This window comes from Eschrichtius robustus, chromosome 16 (assembly GCF_028021215.1).
Source record: "Eschrichtius robustus isolate mEscRob2 chromosome 16, mEscRob2.pri, whole genome shotgun sequence".
Lineage (NCBI taxonomy): Eukaryota > Metazoa > Chordata > Mammalia > Artiodactyla > Eschrichtiidae > Eschrichtius > Eschrichtius robustus.
The window spans coordinates 19,085,969-19,105,071 of NC_090839.1; the positions used below are offsets into that span (position 1 = coordinate 19,085,969).

Genomic DNA, 19,103 nt, shown 5'->3' on the forward strand with positions numbered 1-19,103 from the left:
AAGTGTCCGCTATTGTTCTGACTCAAGATGACACGACCTGTCTGGAAGTGACTGGCCTCAGTTGTCCTTGCTTTAGCAAAAGTCATTTGGTGTCAGTCCTGAAACCAGGCTGTGTCTGGCTGGTATCTCAGAAGAGCTCTGATGGGAGCAGAGCTATTTTAAGGTGGCCAGAGGGCAGAGCCATGCCACAAACATGTCTGTGGAAGCATTGTATATAGCTACTATATTCAACAGTGAAAAACTGGAAACATCAGGTATCCTTCAAGGGAGGCTGGGAGGGAAGGAAGGACAGATCAGGGGTTATGGCTACAGATGCCACAGTAACGCTACCTCTTTGAGCCTCAATTTCCTCATCTGCAAGATGGAGATAAAATCTACCTTGCAGGATTGTATTGTGAGGATTAAACAGGATGAACTAAATCAGTGGTTCTCAACCTTGGCTGCACACTGAAGTCACTATGCCCTTGGCAAATATGGATGCCTGGGGTGTGGAAATTAAAAAAAAAACAACAACTCTCCAGGTGATTGTAATGTGCAGCCAAGGCTGAGAACTACAGAGCTAAATAAAACGCTGAACACAGCGCAGGGCAAACACTAGGTGTTCAACAATGTTTATCACATTAAAAAAAAAAATTGAGTACACATTGTTTTCATTGTTCCTTCTTAGAGAAAAAAAAAAAGTTGACATAAAGGTTGTTGCAGAAATTGGATTTCCGACAGGCTTGTTTCCAGAACAATGAATCATCTGGGATTTGATGCTTACGGTGGTGGGGAAGACAGGCAGCCTCTAGTATGACTTGTCCTAACACCCAACTGAAATGTACGAGGCAGGGACCACCCTGTTCTAGCCTGCGGTTTACATCACCATTTCCGAGGCGTCCTTGGAGCGTGCAAGCAGCATGAGCGCTTGTGTATGCCCATTTCTGGTGTTAGGGAGAGAGGCAATTTTCTCCTCTCCCTCACTGGTTGTGGGCAGGGGGGCGGGGCTTACACCACTGTTTGTTTTTTGAGTAACCCATCAGTGTAGGGGGCACTGCCTTCTTCATAGAACTTGGTGGCCATATGTTCTTTAAGTCTCAGACCCAATGATTATTTATTGCGCCCCACTGCTTTCTTGCTGGGTGAACCTGGCATGAAGTGGGAGGACACATTCACCCAGGCCTGCAGCTGTGGCCACTTGTCATGGGCAGCAAGACTGGCTGCAGGAGTGTCTCCTCAACCACTCCTGGTGGCCCCGTTGAAGGTGGGAAGGGAAGCAGAGGAACCTGCACGGGCTCCCTGCAGGAGGCAGACTCGTAGGTTGGGCGACAGGCAGTTGATGTCTGGCCAGGATGGTCAGATTTAGCAAATAAAAATAAAGGATGCCCAGTTAACTTTGAATTTCAGATAAATAGCAAAAGATTTTTTAGTGTAAGTATGTCCCATGCAATATTTGGGACATACTTATACTAAAAAAATATTCATTGGCATCTGAAATTCAAATTTAATGGGATATCCTTTATTTTTACTGGTTGAATCTGGCATCCCTATGACTGGTCAAACAGCCAGGGAGTACTCAGCACATGGGGTTTGCAACAGCCTCCTGCTTAATGTTGCCACATACAGCTTCCACCTGTCACTGCCCTGCTCCAGAACTATGTGTGGCTCCCAGCTGCTTCCATAGAGCAACTAGGACTCCCTGGCTGCTATGCTGGGCCTTGCTCTTCTGCCAGGCCAGCTGCCCTGCTTGGGCCCTTTCCCACCTCTGCCCCTTCTCATGTTTTCCCTGCCTGGCGTTTCTCCTGCCCATTCCCTGTAGTAATTGCAAACACTTGTTGAGCACCTACTGGGTGCAGGCAACATGCTGAGTTTTTCATTTGCATTGTCTCATTTGGTTGTCACAAAACCTAGTACAGGAGGGACAGTAGTTATCCTATTTTACCAGTGAAGAAACTGATGCTCTAAAATGTGATTCTTTTTTTTTTAAATTGAAGTATAGTTGATTTACAATATTGTGTTACTTTCAAGTGTACAGCAAAGTGATTTGGTTTATATATATATATATATATATATATATATATATATATATATATATATATATTCTTTTTCAGATTCTTTTCCATTACAGGTTATTACAAGATATTGAATATAGTTCCGTGTGCTATACAGTAATCCTCGTGGTTTATCTATTTTATATATAGTAGTGTGTATCTGTTAATCCTATATGCCTAATTTATCCCTCTCCCCCTTTCCCCTTTGGTAACCATAAGTTTGTTTTCTATGTCTGTGAGTCTGTTTCTGTTTTGTAAATAACTTCATTTGTATTATTTTTTAGATTCCACATATAAGTGATATATAATATTTGTCCTTCTCTGTCTAACTTCACTTAGCATGATAGTCTCTAGGTCCATCCATGTTGCTGCAATTGGCAATATTTCATTCTTTTTTATGGCTGAGTATACCACATCTTTATCCATTCATCTGTTGATGGACACTTAGGTTGCTTCCATGTTTTGGCTATTGTAAATAGTGCTGCTGTGAACATTGGGGTGCATGTATCTTTTTGAATTAGAGTTTTCATCTTTTCTAGATATATGCACAGGAGTGGAATTGCAGGATCATATGGTAGCTCTATTTTTAGTATTTTAAGGAACCTCTATACTGTTTTTCAAAGTGGCTGCATGAATTTACATTCCCACCAACAGTGTAGGAGGGTTCCCTTTTCTCCAACCCTCACCAGCATTTATTTGGCCATCTGTATGATTCTTTGAAGAAATGTCTATTTAGGTCTTTGGCCCATTTTTTGATTGGGTTGTTTGTTTTTTTGATATTGAGTTGTATGAGCTGTTTCTATATTTTGGAATTAAGCCCTGCGTCGTTTGCAAATATCTTCTCGTAGTCTGTAGGTCATAAGACATGATTCTTTTTTTTTTTAAAATAAATTTATTTATTTTATTTATTTTATTTCTGGCTGTGTTGGGTCTTTGTTGTTGCATGCGGGCTTTCTCTAGTTGAGGCGAGCAGGGGCTACTCTTCGTTGCAGTGCACAGGTTTCTCATTGTGGTGGCTTCTCTTGTTGCAGAGCATGGGCTCTAGGCACGTGGGCTCAGTAGTTGTGGCGTGCAGGCTCAGTAGTTGTGGCTCGCGGGCTCTAGAGCACAGGCTCAGTAGTTGTGGCGCACAGGCTTAGTTGCTCCGCGGCATGTGGGATCTTCCAGACCAGGGCTCGAACCTGTGACCCCTGCATTGACAGGCAGATTCTTAACCACTGCAGCACCAGGGAAGTCCCAGACATGATTCTTAAAGTGTGGTCCCTGGGCCAGCAGCTGCAACATCACCTGGGAACTTGTTAGAAATGCGCACTCTCAGGCCCAACTCCAGACCTACTGAATCAGAAACTCCGAGGGTGGGGCCCAGCTCCCTTCCCCTACGCCAAAGGGTTTCTAGTTTGCGACCTGTTGTTCTAAGACATGAAGTAACTGCAGGAGCCTCCATCCAGGCAGAGGTATAGAGGATATAGAGGTGTAGAGGACCGCCAGGCAGGGCATTTATGATCATTCTGAGCCCCATGCCCGGGTGAGGCACTGGAGATGCTGCAGCGACGGCACAGTCTTGGTGAAGGGAAAGAAGAAGAACAGACAGGCAGTCAGGCAATTGTGATGTAAGGTAGCAGGATGGGAGGGTCCAGGAAAGCTTTCCCGAGTAGATATCTATCTAAGCCTGAAAAATAAATTGGAATTAGTTAGATGAAGAAAGGTGGGAACGGTGTTACAAGTGTACTGACTAGTTTGTACAGAGGCCGGGCAGAGCTACCTGGAGATAGTTCAGTCTTTTTTTTTAATATTCATTTATTTTTTGGCTGCGTTGGGTCTTCGTTGCTGCGCACAGGCTTTCTCGGGGGTTGCTCTTCAGTGCCGTGCACAGGCTTCTCATTGCGGTGGCTTCTCTTGTTGCGGAGCACGGGCTCTAGGCCCGCGGGCTTCAGTAGTTGTGGCACTCAGACTCAGTAGTTGTGGCTCACGGGCTCTAGAGCGCAGGCTCAGTAGTTTTGGCGCACGGGCTTAGTTGCTCCGCGGCATGTGGGATCTTCCCGGACCAGGGATCAAACCCGTGTCCCCTGCATTGGCAGGCGGATTCTTAACCACTGGACCACCAGGGAAGTCCGATAGTTCATGACGGAAGCTGTGACAGTGTGAGTAGGGGGCGGGGGGAGGAATCAGACAGTGTTTGTTGGGGGAGGGAGTGCAGGGTCCTCTGCCCTCAAAGCAAAGGAAGAAGCTTTAATGGGTATTGAGAAAAAGTCCTCCGGCTTCCATGTGGAGCGGGCACTAGGTAAGATAGTAGGGGAGGGGAGGGCGGCGAGGAGAGACCCATGGGGTGTCAGGCCTTCCGTCGCCCCTAGATCCAGCCTGCTTCTGACCTCCAAGGCAGCTGCAGAGACTCAGCCCCCAATCACAGCTTTGGGCAGGTGGAGTTGCAGCGTCCAAGGCCTGCTCCTTCCGGGGCTAAGGGGTGGGGCTGGGGAAGCAGCCACCCCCGACCCCGCCCACCACTACCGGCCCGCCCCCCCATGGTCCGCCCCCAACGCCGGCCTCGCCCCCAGACTCAGCCCCTCCTGCAGCTGCTGGCTGGAGGAAGCCAGCTTCTGGGCTGCGATCTGGATTGCTCTTCCCTTCCTTGTTCTCTTTCCCTGCTGATGTGGCTAAGGCTGCGGTGCTACTGGGGCCTCTTCTCCCAGGCCCTTCAGGGACAGGCTCTGGATGCGGTCAGGGATCCCTAGGCTGGAGGGCAGGAGACTTACGTTGCTGTCCCCTACTCCTGCCAACCAAGCCGTTGGTGCCAGCCGAGGACTGGCCCGGCCTGGCCAGGTTGCCTGGCAGTGTGGGCTGCGGCTGGGCAGTTCCCCGCTCCAACTGTCCTTCCCGGAAAAACGTCAGTTTGACGGAACTCTTTTGGAATCCATTTGTGATTTCTAGCCTAGGGAAGAAAACGAAAAGATCATTAACCACTCTATGAAGTGGAGCTTTCTGTGTATTCTAAAATCCCTGCAGGACTTACCAGCTGTCCCATGGGCTGGACCTTCAGCAAGGGGACCTCTTATTTTTCCTCTTTTTATTTAGATATACTTTCTGGCCCCATCCCCCTCCATCTGGCATCCAGAATCATGTCTCAGTATGCTTTTCAATTCAAGGAGGGTCTAGCATGGATGTTCAAAAGATTTAAATTTTGTTCGTAAATAGAATGATAATAGATGTTCAAAAATATTGTTTAGAGATCAGTTGATGCTGGGCCTTGAATTATATATAGATGGAGTATGTACAGGAGGGTCAGGCGCAGTGTAAGTGGGTGGAAGTGGTGAGTGAAGCCGTGGAAGTGGTGAGTGAAACCATGAAAGTGAGTGCAAGGAGATGGCCTGTCTGACCTTGAATATGGGGCAAAACCACGGGCATTGAGGAGCCATTGATGGTTGCTGAGCAGGAGAGTGACACAGTATTGGTAGTCACTGTGCTAGATCCTTTGTGAATGTTATATGCACTGTCCTGCCCACATTGTTCTCTCTACCTGGGCAGTGGTTCCCTCTCCTGTCCATATAGTTAACTCATTTTTTAGATTCCGGCTCCATTGTTCCTTCCTCGGGAAAGCTTTCAGTGGCAGAGAGACTCTAAGGTCACCCACTGTATTCCCACCTCCTGGTGTTCATGCCTTTGTGTAATCCCTTCCTCTTGAGTGTGAGTGGGGCCTGTGACTTGCTTTTAACCAGTGGAATATAGCAAAGGTAATGGGATGTCACCTCCCATAGTACATTACATCATATAAGAGTCTTGGACTTCCCTGGTGGTACAGTGGTTAAGAATCCGCCTGCCAATGCAGGGGACACGGGTTTGAGCCCTGGTCCAGGATGATCCCACATGCCGTGGAGCGACTAAGCCCGCGTGGCACAACTACTGAAGCATGCGCGCCTAGAGCCCTTGCTCCACAGCAAGAGAAGCCACCGCAATGAGAAGCCCGTGCACCGCAACGAAGAATAGCCCCCGCTCACTGCAACTAGAGAAAGCCCACGTGCAGCAACGAAGGCCCAGTGCAGCCAAAAATAAATAAATAAATAAATTTACTAGGGGCTTCCCTGGTGGCGCAGTGGTTGAGAATCTGCCTGCCAATGCAAGGGACACGGGTTCGAGCCCTGGTCTGGGAAGATCCTACATGTCACGGAGCAACTAGGCCCGTGAGCCACAATTACTGAGCCTGCGCGTCTGGAGCCTGTGCTCCGCAACAAGAGAGGCCGCGATAGTGAGAGGCCCGCGCACCGCGATGAAGAGTGGCCCCCGCTTGCCACAACTAGAGAAAGCCCTCGCACAGAAACGGAGACCCAACATAGCCATAATAAATAAATAAATAAATTTACTAAAAAAAAGAGTCTTGCTAGCAGACTAGCCCTGGAGACTCTCCTTGCTCACTTGATGAAGTAAACAGACATGTAGAGGAAGCAAACACGGCAAGGAGCTCTGGGTGGCCTCTAGAAGCTGACAGTCAGTGAGAAGCCAGGGTCCTCGGTTCTACAGCCACAGGGAAATGAATCCTGCCAACAACCTGAGGGGGCTTGGAGGCAATTCCTCCCCAACTGAGTCTCCAGATGAGAATGCAGCCAAGCTGTCACCTTGATTACAGCCTTGTGAGTCCCTAAGGCAGAGACTCAGCTAAGCCATGCTCAGATTCCCGACTCTCACAGAAACTGAGATAATAAATGTATGTTGTTTAAAGCCCTAAGGTGGTAGTGATTTGTTATAGCAATAGCTAACTAATACACCTTCTGGCTAGGTTAAATTTCCCTTACATAGGCTCTCATAACATCATGTGCTTTTTCATCTTAGTCTTTTACGTGAACTTTATATATACACCATTTGATGAATGCTATGTCTTCATGAGGGTACTTTCTGTTCATCACTGTACCCTAGAGCCTCACTTGGTGCCTGTCACTTAGAATAAGACCCGTAATAAGTATTAGTTGCATGTGTTAGTGAGTGAATGCTCTTATTTAATCTTTACTCAACCTAGTAAAGTGGGAAGCATTGTTACATATGAAGAAAAGGAAACCAGTTATTAATATATACTCAAAAGTATACTGAGCAAAATGTTATTATCTTATACTTAATAAAATTTTTGTTGTGCATACCACTTTACCCTAATTTTTAGTGTGACTGAAGAATAAATGATTTGGGAGCAGGGTATAGATTACATGGTATGACATCCTTCATGGAGCATTGCATTTGCTGAAAAAGCACAACTATCAAAAATTGCTTCTGGGCTCCTTTGGTTTCCCCAAAGCCTTCTCATAACCCGTACTTATTCTGCTGAAATTCCTGCCCTGTTAACAATGACAGGCCGTCATCTTCTAATGCTTTGTATGATTCTACCTGTATTCAACGTCACTCTCATCAACTTCATAAACTCTACACCTTTGGCAAGATTGGCACTTTCATTTTGCACTCTGCTGGCATTGGACTCTCAGCGGTCAAAGCCATCTGACAGCGGGATGTCAGTTCGGGTTAGATCTCTGCTCAGGACCCTCCAATGACTCCCACCCTCACACCTCCCACCTCTCTGCTGTGCCCTCCCACTACACTCCCCGCAGGCACTTACTCTGCAGCCACCAGGGTTACCACCTCATGGATGTTTAAGCACACAGGCACACTCCCCCTTGCCCTGGAGGTTTCCTCTGTTCAGAAGGCTCTTTCCCCAGACATCCACGTGACTCACTCCCTCACCCCCTTAGGAGCACTCAGATGTCACCTTTCTACCGTGACCACTCCCATGCATCTTTCCCTGTTCTGATCTTTTAAAGTAACACTAACCACCCATGCACGTGCTATATAATTGACTTATTTCTGATATTTGATGTTTATCTGTCTCCCCCTTTGAGAATGTAGGTCCTATGAAGATAAGATCTGTCTTCACTGATACATCCCAAGCATGGGGTCTGGCACATAGTAGGTATCCAATAAAGAAGCCTGGGTGAGAGTCCACATCTTCGATGGTCTTGCCTCCACCTTGGAGTCTCCATCCCTTGCTTCTGGCCTGTCTCCCTCTGGCCTCTCTCACCGTGCTCTGGACCTTGTACAGGTGACATGACTTGTTGCCAGTATCTGCCTGACACAGTAGGGCCTTCCTAGGGGGTCAGTGTTTGGATCTTGCTGTATCTCTGCCAAGTCTCCCACTGAATACTAAATTCCATATTTTTAAATTTCTTTAAGGGCAAGCGAATTCAAGAGGAAGGAGCAAGGAGAGAAGAGATGATGCAGGAAGCAGTAGGAGAGGGTGGAAGGGAGAAGACAGTCACGGATTTTCCTAGGGTCCCCACCCAGTCAGCTTTCCAAGCGGCTTGAGGAGCAGCCAGCAGTGAGTAAGGGCTGCGTGCCACATATTCTGAGCTGGGTGCCACGTGTCATGAGCTGGGGGCCACATATTGTGGGCTGGAGGGCCATGTGGCAGAAGCAGTCCCGTTAAGTCACGGGACACACAGCCACACTGCTTTGTAAAGCTTGGTGTGTGGAGTATTTTTGTTTTTTACAACCCAGCTGTCTGTGTAATGACTTCCTTCCCTCTGCCTTGTTCACCGAGGTGTCCCTGGACGACCAGCTGAGTCACCACATTCCTTGCAGCTTAAAACACTGGCCTAAGCACAGGGGCCCAGTTCCTTCATGTAGGTGGGACCTTTGAAGGCTGCCAGGGAGTGCTTTGGAAAGACAGGCTACAGAGCTCCCGTCTCTCACCTGCACCTCTCCCCAAAAACAGGATTTATAAAACAAGTGAAAATATAAATTCCATCTGTTAAACACTAGGGAATGGCTAAAGCCATGTGTCACACACTGAACAATTATTTGTCAGCAACCATGAAGTCTATACCAAATTGAGTGTGGGGAGGGGCGGGGGGCTGGGCAGCGAGAACGACATCCATGCCTTCTGTCCTGTTGCTGCATGAAGGGTCAGAAATCCAGGTGAAGAGACTGGGAACTCTCATGCTCAGCCGGCAGAAATGGAAACTTGCTCAGTCCTTCCATAAAATAAGCAAAATAAACAGGCAGTTTTCAGCAAAAGTAAGTATGCTTGGGGCGGAGAATTCAGCAATCTTACTCCTTGAAATATGTTTTAAAGAAAGTTTGCTCAGATACATAAGAAGACAAGATAGGTGAGCAAGAGGCAGAAGTGAGTTAGTAAACCATGGTGGAGGCAGAGCTTGGAATTCTATACAGCACTGAGAAATGATGAGTTAGATGTACATCCAACAGCATGGATGAAATGTAAAGTGTTAAGTAGGGAAAACAGTAAAAGAGATTTAAAGTACAGTGCTTTCCCAGTTTTACTGAGATATGAGTGATATACAATAAACCCCATATATTTAAAGCGTACAATTTGAGTTTTGACATGTGTGGATACCCATGAAACCATCACCACTATCAAGCTACTGAATATATCCATCTCCCTACAAAGTACGAAGTTCAACAGATGTTGAACACCTATTAAGTTAGAAAAAAAAAGTTCAGCAGTGTGTGTAATATAATCCCATAGTTATAATAACAAAAAAATGTTTAGGTACCCTGAAAAAATCTGGAAGAACGTATACCAAACTAAATTGTATTTGTTATTGGGAATCTTGCAAAAGCTGCATGGCCTCATTGCACCTTGCACCTCAGAAACTATCCATACCTGTTAGCCCTTATCATGGTCTCCAGGTTTCCAGTGAAGGTTTAACACACTAGAAATTTGTCATTATGGTCCCCTAACTTTGAGTGACTTTATTAAAATGTCACTGAGGCCATCACAATGGACCCTGACAGAAGGGTGCCTGACTCTATCATTCTCCACCGTGACATCAGAGAGCTGTGTCAATAATTTCCTTCAGTTCACCTCCCAGTCATTTTCTCTTATCATCCCTCCAAACAGGAGATATTCCAGCAGTGGGCTGATTGTGGCTGAGGGCAAAAGAATGATTCCTCAACTTGTTTTCAAATTCATCTTTTGTTACTGCTCTTCTCATATCTCATACGTACAGGAGTGGAGGAAGTCTGTGGGGGCAGGGGCATATTTAGTTTTGTCTGGTTATGGGTTTTATATAAAGGCCATCATTAAGTGTGTGCTCTTTTCTGTCTGGCTTCTTTCACTCCACATTATTTGTCAGAGTCTTCCATGTTGTTGTGTGCAGCTGTAGTTCATTCACTTTTAGTGCAGCACATGGCATTCCATTGGGTGAATATACCACAATTTATTTATCCTGTCAACTACTAATTGACATTTGGGTTGTTTCCAACTTGGGACTATTATAAATAATGCTGCTGTGAACATTTTGCTACGTGTCTACTGCTCTACCTGAGCATGTTTTTCTCTTAGGTATATACTTTGGAGCAGAATTGCTGGGTTATAAGTATGCCTTATGCTTAATTCTGAAAAATAATGCCAAACTGTTTTCCAAAATGATTATACACGTACACTGCGCCCCAGCAATATATACGAGCTCGCCTTGTACATTCACCAACAGTTCTCACCAGCTGTTGGTACTGTCAGAGTTTGTACTTTTAGCATCTGGTGGGTCTGTAGTAGTTGCTCACTGTGGTTCATTTTCTTGATTACTAAGGAGGCTAAACACCTTTCATGTTGTTGGCCATTTGGATTTTCTTGATGTGAAGAGCCTATTCTAGCCTACTTTTCTATTGGGCTATCTTTTCATTATTTATTTATAGTAGGTTTTTTTTTTGTGTGTATTCTGGATATAAACCCTTTGTCAGTTATATGCATTGCAAATCTTTCTCCTCTGTAGCTTCCCTCTTCACTCTGCTAATAATGTTTCTTGATGAACAGAAGCTCTTAACTGTAAAAAAAAAAAAGAGTCCAATTTATCAGTCTTTCCTTTGTGATTAGTGCTTTTTCTGTCTTGTTTAAGAAAACCTTTTCTACCTTGAGGTCATGAAAATATTATTGTATGTTATCTTCTAAATCTGTGTTGTTTTACCTTAGATATTTAAGTCCATAATCCAACAGAAATTGGTTTTTTGTTTATTGAATAAATGAAGTTAAATTGGAATAACGCATCCCATATATACACCCATTCATTTATTGAGTTTCTTCTGTGTGTCAGGCCATGTTTATTGTTTTACTTTTCATATTTAGGTCCATAATCCATCAGAAGTTGGCTTTTCAGTATGGTGTGAGATAGGGTTCCAATATCATTTTTCCCATATGGATATTAAATTGACTCAACACTATTTATTCAAAAGATCATTACCCCACACTGTTCTGCAGTGCTATCTTTATTATTAACCTGGGGATTTTTTTGGGGGGTGTCTCTCTTCTGTCCATTAGTTTTCGTCTACTCTTATGCCAATACCATACTGTCGTAGTTATTAGAGCTTTATTATAAGTCTTATTAGCTGATAGAGTAAATCTTCCCACCTTGTACTTCTTCAAGAGTATCTTAGCTGTTCTTGGTTTTCTGCAGTTTCACATAAATTTTACATTAGAATCATCTTGTCGTGTTCCGTATGAAAATAACTGGGATTGCTTTGACTCTGTAGACCAACTGGAGAGAATGATAGCTTTACATTATTGGGTCTTTTCATCTAATTAACATGGTATTTTTCTCCATTATTCATTTATTCTTTAATATCTATTAAAGTGTTCGTGGCTTCTGCCATAGAGGTCTTACATGTTTTTTGTAAGATCCACCTATAGGTACTTGGTTTTTTTTTTTTTGCTATTTCGAAACTATTTTGACTATTCTTTTTAAAAACTCTTTTCTGATTCTTGCTGGAGTATAGAAATAAGGTTGATTTTGGTATATTGATTTTGCAACCCAGAAGAGAGCCTTCATCAGAACCTGACCATGGTGGCACCCTGATCTCAGACTTACAGCCTCCAGAACTGTGAGAAATAAATTTCTATTGTTTACAAGCTACCGAGTGCTATTTTGTTATAGCAGCCAGACTAAGACAGTCATTTTTTAGTTCTAAAAGTTTGTTTGAGATTCCTTAGGATTTTCTAGCTCCACAATCATGTCATCTTTGAATAAAGATAGTTTTATTTTATTCTTTCCTGTCTTTATGACTTTTTCTTTTTTGCCTTACTGCCCTGGCTAGGACATCTAGTAAAATGTTGATTAGAGGTGGTGTTAGCTGATATCCTTGCTCTGTTCCTGATTTTAGGGAGGAAAATGTTCAGTATTTTACCATTAAGGATGGTGTTAACTCTAGAGTTTTTACATACCCTATATCAGATTGAGAAGTTCTTTCCTATTCCTAGGTTGCTGAGAGTTTTTATTGTGAGTAGATGTTGAGTTTTATCAGATGCTTTTTCAGCACCTATTCAGGTGATCAAATTATTTTTCCCTTTTATGCTGTTAATGTGGTTGGTAGTTTTTAAATGTTAAACCAATTTGCATTCCTGGGATAAAATCCACTTAGTTGTGATTTATTACCATTTTTATTTATTGCTGGATTTGATTTGGCTAACATTTTGTTAAGAGTTGTTGCATTTATGGTCATGAGAGATATTGGTCTGTGATATTTTCTTTTTGTCATGTTCATACCAGGTTTTGGTAGTAGGATTATGCTGACCTTGTAAAATAAGTTGGGAAGTGTTTCCTCTATTTTCTGAAAGAATTTGTATGAGTATTATTTCTTATTTAAATATTAGCTAGAATATTTCCATTCTTTTATCTTTTAAACCTATATGTCCTTATAATAAAGTGTGTCTCTCATTAACATCAGATAGTTGAGTGTTGTTTTTTGTTTGTTTGTTTAAATTCAGCCTGTCAATTTTCTTCTTTTTATTTGAATATTTAGTCCACTTACATTTAACATACTTACAAGTATGGTTCCAAATCTTTTACATCTATAATCTTGTTGTTTCTCTTCTATTTGTCCTGCCTGGGTTTTGTTCCTGTTTTCCTTCTTTTGGATCAGCCAGATGTTTTTTATTATTCCATTTTATCTTCTGTATTAGATTTTTAAAATTGTGGTAAAATGTACATAGCACACCATTTACTGTTATAATCATTTATAAATGTACAGTTCACTAGTTTTAAGTACGTTCACATTTTTGTGCAACCAATCTCCAGAACCATTTTCATCTTGCAAAACTGAATTGCTATATCCATTAAACAATAACCTCCCATTCATCCCTCCCCGGAATCCATGGCAACCATCCTTCTACTTTCTATCAGTATGAATTTGACCATTCTACGTATTTCATATAAATGGAGTCATACAGTATTTGTCTTTTTGTGACTGGTTTATTTTCAATTAACATTATATCCTCAAAGTTCATCTATGTTGTAGCATTTGTCAGAATTTAATTTTCTTTCTTTTTAAGACTGAATAATTTCCACTGTATGTATATACTACATTTTGTTTTTCCTTTCATCTGTCAATGAACATTTGGGTTCCTTCTACCTTTTGGCTATTGTATGCCTTTTGGCTAATGATGCTATGAATATGAGTGTACAAATATCTCTTTGAGACCCTGCTTTCAATTCCTTTCCCATTGGATTTTAGATAAACCATTTTTAATACATAGTTTAAGTGCTTGCTTTAGAGATTATAATATACATTCTTAACTTATTGCGTAATAATTTGAATTAGTATTTTACAATATTCCACACAATGTAAGAACCTTATAACAGTGCAATTCCCTTTACTGCTCCTATCTTGTATGGTATTTTTGTCATATGTTTTACTTCTGCATGTTACAAATCCACAGTACATTGTTGTTGTTGCGTTAAATAGTAATTTATTTTAAATTTAGAGTTTTTATATTTATCCACATATATACCCTTTCCTATGATCTTCATTTTGTCTTATAGATCTATGCTTCTACCTAGAATTGTTTTTCTTTGACTTGAAAAACTTTTAGTTCTTGTAGTATAGACTTGTGGCATTGAACTCTCCAAGTTGCTTGTCTGAAAATGTCTTTATTTAATTTAGTTTTTGAAAGCTATTTTCACTGAGTACAAAATTTCTTGGTTGGCAGTTTTCTTCCCCCTGTAAACTTTAAAGATATCATTTTAGTCTTCTATCTTCTTTTTGATGAGAAGCAGATTGTCATTCTAATTGTTGTTTCTCTGAAATATGTCTTACTTTTTCTTCTGCCTACTTTTAAGTAGTTTGACTATGTTGTTGGCTTTTAGTAGTTTGACTGTGTTGTGTCTAAGATGTGGTTTTCTTTATATAGTAGTCAATGTATTATTTATTTGCTGAGCCTCTTGAACCTGTGAATATCTTTCATTAATTTTGAAACATTCTTAGCTATCATCTCTTCAAATATTTTTTTTCTTTCCACTCTCTCTTCTCCTTCTGTGACTCAAATTACTTTTGTTTCTATTTAATTGGGAGTTTATTGGCAATAACTCTAATAAACATGTATGGTTTGTGATTTTACTATGAAATATCAGTTTGATTCAAATATATTAGCAATATTTGGCCTGTAGAGTATCTATGACATTTAAAAAACCCACAAAGTGTTAATTTTGGGCAACCACTTTAAAGAAAGAAAAAAATTTGTAAAGATTCTAAAGCCATAGAAAATCAGACTGGATGTATTTTTTTAAATTAATTAATTAATTTATTTTTGGCTGTGTTGGGTCTTCGTTGCTGTGCGTGGGCTTTTCTCTAGTTGCAGTGAGTGGGGGCTACTCTTCACTGCGGTGCACTTCTCTTGTTGCGAGCATGGACTCTAGGCACGCAGGCTTCAGTAGTTGTGGCACACAGGCTCAGTAGTTGTGGCTCACGGGCTTAGTTGCTCCGTGGCATGTGGGATCTTCCCAGACCAGGGCTCGAACCCATGTACCCTGCATTGGCAGGCGGATTCTTAACCACTGCACCACCAGGGAAGTCCTGATATGGTATGGTGTTTGTCTTTCTCTTTCTGACTTACACCACTTAGTATGATAATCTCTAGTTGCATCCGCGTTGGTGCAAATGGCTTTATTTCGTTCTTTTTTTTATGACTGAGTAGTATTCCATTGTATATATGTACCACATCTTCTTTATCCATTCGTCTGTCGATGGACATTTAGGTTGTTTCCATGTCTTGGCTATTGTGAATACTGCTGTTATGAAAATAGGGGTGCATGTATCTTTTTGAATTATAGTTTTGTCTGGATATATGCCTAGGAGTGGGATTGCTGGATCATATGGTAATTCTATTTTTAGTTTTCTGAGGAACCTCCATACTGTTTTCCACAGTGGCTGCACCAACTTACATTAGAGGGCAGCATGTTGAATCTTAGTCCTGTGGTCCAATGTGGGAAAAGGAGGAAGGCAGGCTGGGCCAGACTAGGGCTAGGGAAACAGAACCAGCCACAGAGATGGGCTGTCCTGACTGAGGTGGTATAAGGCACAGGGTCTAGCAGGTGGAAGAGGGGAGGGGAGAAGCCAGGACTGTAGAGAAGCTGAGAATGTGACTGGGGATGACTCTGTAGTCCAAGGCCTCTGTTCACCTGGGCCAGAAGCAAGTTCTCTTCCCTGGTCCTGGGCAGCTTGGCTGGCCAATGTCTCCTCCAGGCCAACCAGTGCCCATCTGTATAACCTGGGCTGAATCTGGACACTCTGGACAGCTTCATTATTTTTCTCCCTGCATCCATTCTGAGCCCTCCATTCTGATCTGCACCCAGCACGTTGTCCCTACACCTTTACTGAAGGGCTCTTAGGATACAACTCAACTTATTACCACTACCTTCAAGGCCCTGCATGATCTGGCCACTGTCCACCTCTCCAGCCTGATCTCCTCCCATTATCTGCCTCATTGTCCGTGTGCCTTCTCCCTCTTTGTTTTAATCACCATGTGCCCTTGACAGCCACAGGGCCTATGCATGTGCTGTTTTCTCTACAGGGAGCACTCTTCTTTCCCGTATTTTCCTAGTGTTATGGACTAAACATATGTGTACCCAAAAAATTCATATGTCGAAGCCCTAACTTCCAGTGTGGCTATATTTGGAGTAAGGAAGTCATTAAAGTTAAATGAGGTCATGAGAGTGGGCCCCTGATCTCATAGGATTAGTGTCCTTATAAGAAGAGATACCAGAAAGTTCACTCTTCTTCTCTCCCCATGCACACATATGAGGACACAGCGAGAAAGCAGCCATGTGCAAGCCAAGAAGAGAGTCTTCAGCAAAACTGAATTGGCTGGAAGCTTGATCTTGGACTTCCAGCCTCAAGAATTGTGAGAATATTAATTTCTGCTGTTTAAGCCACCTGGTCTATGGTATTTTGTTATGGCAGCCCAAGCACACCAATACATCCAGTTTAACCCCTATTTTCCCCTTTAGATCTCACACCAACTATTTCCCTAAACATCTTTTATCCAAAGCCTCCTATTTCTGGGTCTCATGGTACCATGCACCATGTAAGATTTATGTTTTTGATTATTTGACCAATGTCTGCCCGACATACTAGACTGTAAATTCCATGAAGGTCTTTGGTTTTATTCAAGGCCGCATACCCAGAACCTAACACACAGCCAGGTACATAGTAGGTGCACAATACATATTTACTGGGAAAAAGAGTGGTGGGTGGGGACAGACAATGCCTTGAGCTGGGAGGCTTTTATGGACGTTCGAGTTCATCTCTGGTCTAGCAGCACCCCTCTAGCACTCTCTACTGACAAAGCCAAACATTGTGCCACTGACAAAAAAGAAATGTTGACAGAATTCAACTCCAGTATCACAAAGCAAGGCAAGGAAGGGTGGATTTAGAGCAGAGAGGCAACAAGTTGGCATAACTGGATTCAGAACTTTTCTTAAGAAGACTAATGGGACTTCCTTTTTAACTTTTGAGTTCTCATCATGCATCAGACACCGTGGTAACAGCATCATGTGGATTATCTCACTCAATTCTCACAACATTAGGGGTTAAGTCAGTTTACTCAAGCTCACACAGCAAGTAAGTGGGGAAGACGGGATTCAAACTCAGGAGTTCTGGATTTAAATCCTACTTACTTACATACTATATTAAACTAACTGCCTCCGGGACTCTTTCTAAAGGCAACATAAGGATTCATGGAGAGCGATACGACCCTCGCTCTGAAATGAACTATGTACTGTTGATTAAGCTAAGGGGTCTGTCACTATCCTGGTCCTATAGAATAGAGGTAGGGTTGTAATTCTATTGCATCAACTATACTTCTGGCAGTTTCTTTTCTGCTTGAGAAAGCTCCTCAGAATGTGAGTGAGTGCAGGTGACATTATTATACGGATCACCTCGAATTCGTTTAAAATGTTTTTTAAAGGAAAATGATTTGCCTCCCTGGATAAACATTATTTGCCACATACCTCCCAACACTGGTGTCAAGTGCATGCTGTTTCCTCTGCCTGGCGTCCTCTTCTCATCTACTCTTTAGACCCAGCCCCACTGTCACCTCCTCTGGGAAGTCTTTCCATGGTCTCCTATATAGTACGAATGATGTCCTTCTCTCTGCTTCCGAAAGCAGTTGACACATACATCTAGTGTTACATATTTTCTTCCAGAATTCTTTCTTTCCATGTCTGGCTCCTCTGAAATACTGAGTTCTTAGTGGTTGGGAGAGTGCGTTGTTTATCTCTGTATCCCACAGTGCTGGATCAGAATAGATGCTCGAAAAAGTTTGTTGAGTAAATGAAATTTTAAACGGGAGTAACATATCCTATATACAGCTGTCCCTCAGTATCTGTGGGGGGTTGGTTCCAGGATCTGCTGCAGATACCAACATCCATGGATGCTCAAGCCCCATAGTTGGCCCTCTGTACCCGTTTCCACATCCTCGGATTCAACCAACCATGGATCGTGTAGTACAGGGGTATGTCTTTTTTGTGTGTGTATGTGTGTCATGCTATGGAACTTGAACTTTATCTCATGGGTGATTTTTCAGCAGGGGAATAGCATAGGCAGAGTCAGTGGTATGTCTTTATTGAAAAAGATCCGTGACATGTGCAGTTCAAACCTGTGTTGTTCAAGGGTTAACTGTATATATACTTACTCATTCGACAAATATTTATTGAACAGCTAAGCACATCAGGCCATGTTCCAGATGCTGCAGGTGTATAACACAAAGTTCCTGCCCTCAGAACATTACAGATGCTATTGAGCTCATAAGGGCTACGAGGAAAAGTAAAGCAAGATGATGGGAATGATGGGGCTTGGGACTTGATGTTTTAGGAGAGTGTTCTGGGAATGTCTTTCTGGGAAGGTGACTTCTGAATAGAAATTTGGATTAAGGGCATATGTGTTTCTGATATCTTGGGGGAAGAAACACTCAGTGCAAAGGTCCTGGGGTAGGAGTGAGCCTGCACATTCCAGGAGCAAGAAGGAGGCTAGTGTGACTGGAAAGAAGTGAGGGGGTTGAGTGGACAGAGATGCAGTTAGAGAGGTGGGGGAGTGTAAGGAGGGTGGGAGGGGGGAGATCAAATAGGATCTTGGAGGCCCTTGAAAAAAATTTTTTGGCTTTTGCTCTGACTGAGATGGGAAGCCATTGGAGGCTTTAGAGGAGGGAAATAGGTTTTGACTTAGGATTTAAAAGAATCTCTCTGGCTGCTTGAGAACAAGCTCTATGAGAGCAGAGTGGAATCAGGGAGAGCAGTTTGGAAGTTATTGCAATATTCCAGGACAGAGAAGATGAGGGCTCAAATGAGGGTATTTTAAAGGTAGAGCTGACAGACTTTGCTACTGGATTACATGTGGGATATAATAGGAAGAGAGGAGTCAAGGATGACTTCAAGGTTTGGTGGAAGCCACTGGAAGGATGGAATTGACCTTAACTGAGGTGGGGAAGACTGTGAAAGGAGCAAGTTGAGGGGCAAGTTTCACAGTTTGGCTTTGGACATGTCAAGTTGGACATATTGCTCAGCACTTATGTTTATGTTCACTGGGTTTCAGGATCTGAAGGTTATAATGCAACCTGAAGTTAAAGTCAGTGTTGTTTATTGAACACCAGGCACTGTGCAGAAAGCTGCACGTGTGCTGTTATTTAATCCTTTCAGTCATTCCTATTGGCTTCATTACTGATATTTTCATTGCTCTTTTATGGATGAGAGATTAAATAGCATGTCCAAAGTCACTCAGCCAATTATTAATCTGCTAGTATAATGCAGACCCGGGATTCCAACC

General features: G+C 42.8%; 1 protein-coding gene across 1 annotated transcript in view; it reads left to right on the plus strand.

Moving 5' to 3' along the window:
* Positions 1-8,354: 8,354 nt before the first annotated feature.
* Positions 8,355-19,103, plus strand: part of ZHX3 (zinc fingers and homeoboxes 3) — a 138,453-nt gene continuing 127,704 nt past the window's right edge. Inside the window, exon 1 of the mRNA XM_068565732.1 lies at positions 8,355-8,373. The gene's annotated coding sequence lies outside the window, so the exon portion shown is untranslated. The remainder of the gene's footprint in view (positions 8,374-19,103) is intronic.